This window comes from Takifugu flavidus, unplaced genomic scaffold (genome assembly GCF_003711565.1).
Source record: "Takifugu flavidus isolate HTHZ2018 unplaced genomic scaffold, ASM371156v2 ctg289, whole genome shotgun sequence".
In the NCBI taxonomy this organism is placed as follows: domain Eukaryota; kingdom Metazoa; phylum Chordata; class Actinopteri; order Tetraodontiformes; family Tetraodontidae; genus Takifugu; species Takifugu flavidus.
Genome location: NW_026621931.1, coordinates 15,142 through 19,246, shown reverse-complemented (window position 1 = coordinate 19,246; position 4,105 = coordinate 15,142). Strand labels below are relative to the sequence as shown.

At 43.6% G+C, this 4,105-nt stretch overlaps 1 pseudogene; it reads right to left on the bottom strand.

Annotated features, from left to right (window-relative positions):
- Positions 1 to 289: 289 nt before the first annotated feature.
- On the bottom strand, positions 290 to 3,343 carry LOC130520127 (E3 ubiquitin-protein ligase TRIM39-like; annotated as a pseudogene).
- Between the last annotated feature and the right edge of the window lie 762 nt (positions 3,344 to 4,105).

Sequence of the window (4,105 nt, the reverse complement as noted above, 5' to 3'; positions counted from 1 at the left end):
AGGCTAATCCCATCTCTGGGCTGAGCTGATTAGCATCTCATAGTTAGTGCAACATGAGGTGTGCCCTGAAGTCAGTTTTGTGGAGAGTTTGACAGCTAAGTATTATTATTACTGGAGGTATGCAGGTCTGAGATCTGTGCTTAGCGCGAGGGAAACAGTAACTACAGGAGGAGGACATGAAGCAGTTCAGGGGTGGAGGGTGTGTATTTTCATGGTATTCCACACATGATTCATGTGTAAAATGATCATCAGTTTAGAAATCACACAAGAAAAAAAAATCAAGACAGTCTAGGTTTGGTAGTGGAGTGCATTTAATGTGTTAGCAGGTGAACAGAACGGCAGGTGATGTGAAACTATCACCAGGCTCCCGACTGCAATTTAGAAAATGATGTGAAATCTTCACAGAAAACCACCCTCAGACGCTCGGAACTCTAAGAAACTTGGCTAGTGCACATCTTAAACTTCCCATTATATTGTAAAATCATCTAGATTCTCGTCTCCACTGACAGCGCGGATGGTAAGCGGCGATTTGTTTGTGCCGCTTTCGCTTATGTCTGGATTGAAAAATGGAAACATGGCTTCCCTGAATTGGTAATCTGTGAAAGAATACATGTGTGACTTGGCATCGGCGTCATAAAAGGACACTGTTCCGTCCTCAAAATCGAGAAACACTCCAATAATCTTTGGCTTCCGAGGAAGACGCAGCAGCTCCGCCTCTCCTGCACATGCTCGGTACTCACTGCCATTCCTCAAACAGACAGTCCAATACCCATCCTCTGGACTCAACGTGACCACACCCTTCCTGTCCACTGACTGGCGAGCCACGCCCAAGTCCCATGAGGTTTTCTCTCCCACGTCTACTTCCCAATAGTGCCTCCCTGTGGTGAAACCCTGTATAACAAGAGCCATAAGTTACTGGGAAGACACTTAAGGAAAAAAAAGTCTATGGAATTTTTTCACCTTGGTGCCTAGAACACACGGTGCCATGTTAAAACGCTCCGGTATGTCCACCAAAATTTGTTTAAGGTTTCCATCCCACACTTGTTTCCCATCCTCTGACAGAACCAGCCATGGGTTGGCTGTCCTGGGGTCCAGGTGAACATCCGCTGGTTGTTTAAAGTTTGGAGACATAAATGACATTATCGATATGGTCATAAAACACAAATCATTCATTCAGACAAAGGTAGAATCAGATTGTTAACGTCATTCTGGTCTGAAGTATCCTGGTACATCGTCTTAGCTTTAATGCTTGAAGCGTATTGATTAGAAGACCCCTAAAAAAGTCACCCGATAATATCTGAATAATTTAGGCTGTTTTGATAATAGGTAACAATGCTTTTCCAAAATGTTCTGGCATCTTTTCACTGATTATATGTCTCCTTTACTTGAAGAATTTTGATTTAAAATAAAAGCAGACTGTTATTTAAATCAGTTTATCAGGACGCTCTTACTGTACCTGCATACAGCTGCACCTGCTCATGTTCTGCAAACCAATAAAAACATCCAAATTAAAAGATGCGCTGATGAAAGGATGCTCTACATTCTATGATATAAGCCACCACATTAAAACCACAATTGTTGACCGAGTGGAACTTGCAAGAATCCCATGCTTTGACTCCTGCTGAGCACAATAATCACTCCTCTGGCTCAGGAAAGAAACTGTTTAACCAGTTCAACCAGTTTACAATTCACTTGCCCTCAATGGGACTCAGGTCGACCAACGTGGTTTTGATGTTGCGATCAGCTTGTCTATGTAACTTCTGTCACAAACGATGTGACGTGACAACTGACCTTGAAATGAGAACCTTTGTAAGGATGCCTGAAGCTGATGTTCAAGGTCAGCCACCGCTCTCCTGACGGCTCCCAGGCTCGTGTCAGCATGGACGACGAGGTCAGAGCAGGACGTCGTGACCGACGTGGAACAAAGAGCCGGAAACCTCTGATCCCAAGAAAAATGGGGATTCAAGAGGGGCGATTTAACATAAGGACCATGTGTTTGTTATGAATGCTGCTTCTGTGACGACTCCTGACCTGTAAGAGATGAAGGTGGTCCTCTGTGTCAGAAAGCTGCTCCATCTCGCACCGTTTCCTCTCCAGCTCAGTAATTTCCAGCTCCAGCTCTGCAATGAGCCGCTCTGCCCTCTGCTCCGCCGCCGCCTGCTTCCTCTGGATCATCTGCACCAACTCCGTCTCAATTCTCTCCATGGAACGCATCAGAGCAGCAAAGACCTCCAGACTCTCCATTGTATCCCTTCTGGAATTTTCCTATAGATCACATGTCAAATTTGCATCTATTTTATCAAATGTTCTTGTACATGTACTGTGCTTGTAAAGGTATTGAGAAGGCCTTTATTATAAGGTGAAACTCACTTTGCTGAGCTCCACACAGTGTTTGATTTCTCTCACTTTCTGCATCCTCTCCTGGATCATCTGCTGAACATCATCCTGGATTCTTTTCATCTGAATCTGGACATCAAAACACAAATCAAAGCCAGCCGCCAGACTTTTCGAAAGAACCGTGATGTGGGCTCCTGGACTTCACCTTTTTCCCTGACTCTCTCGCTCCACTGGGACAGTATGGTGACCGCGGTGCTCGCTCTCCGTGCACACAGCAGGCACACACACTTTTGGTCGCTCCTGCAGAACAGCTCCAGGAGCCGTTGGTGCCGTTTACACATTCGCTTCTCCAGCATCGCTACAGGTTTGGTCAGCTTGTGGATCTTCAAGGTTGCAACTCGCAGGTGTGGCTCCAGGTGACTTTCGCAATATGAGGCCAGGCACGCGAGGCAGGATTTCACAGCCTTTGATCGCTTCCCTGTGCACACGTCACAATATACGAAGCTTTTCGCCAGGGACAAGGACGCATTCTGCCTCCTCAGGCGGATCTTCTCCGACATTTCCTTAGCAAAGGAGTTCTCGCAAAGCTCCGGGCGGCCGTCAAAGACAGTCTGACACTTGGGGCAGCTGACGCTGGCGTTCTCCCAGTGAGATGTGATGCAGCTAAAGCAGAAGCTGTGACCGCAGGGGATGGAGACGGGCTCACAGAAAACATTCTGACAGATGAAACACTGAAACTGCACCTCTGACAGCAGAACTGCGGAGGACATGACCTGAGAAATACAGACAAAGCATTATTAACTCAGGTTGCAGAAAAAAAACATTGTTCACTTGAGAAAAACATGAGAAAAAATGAAGAGACTGAAACCTAAAGAGCCACCACTTCCACTTCTTTATCATGAACTTGAAGCAGTTCCGAGGCCTCTGTGCAAAATCCAGAGGAATAATCACACAATTTAGCCTCTTTAAAAGCTTATAATAAAACTGAAACAAAATGTGACAAAATGTTTATTAACATGTGGATACATACCCTGTCTATGAGCCAGCCCTACCTCCTTGCTGAATGCGAAATGTGACCTGCACAGGTTGCACAGACAAATATTGGCAGTGCAGTTGTGAAGCCAAAGTCCTTCCCACATTTCCACTCCCCTCGGACTTTTGATCCTCTGCTGATTTTATGACTGTAGAATAACACGTTCATACAATGTAATAAAATTGTATTGTCTGGTTGTGGGCTGTGGCATTAGCAGATGTTGAAATGGCCAATGTTATATAACATTAATTTATTTACAAAATATCAAAAGCATATTAAAAGGTACAGCATATCAGGTTATCAAACATTTTCAACATTAAAACAGCTTTTTGCTTTGTAAAACTCGCACTATATGGTAAAGAAGAGGCTACAGTAGAAAATAAAAATAACAAAAACAAAATATAAGTATTGGACATTAACAATGACAATGTTCAGCATGAATAGTAAAAACTAACTAACTCACAAGTGTCTTGCCTTGTATTGGTAGATATGTTTTTCAGCACAGCAACTGAATATTCACACAGTATAACAAATCCCAAAACATCGGTGAAGACAAACACACGAAAACGCCTCAATATTAAGTTAGTTAATCAGCACCACCTAGAGGTCAGAGCGTGTATACCATACAAAAATAAGGTTAAACCAAAGAGAAGTAATTATGAAGTGCAGATTCATTTCAAACATAGACAATCGTAAACATTGTATAATGTTTGTAATAATATTCGGTTTTGTAGA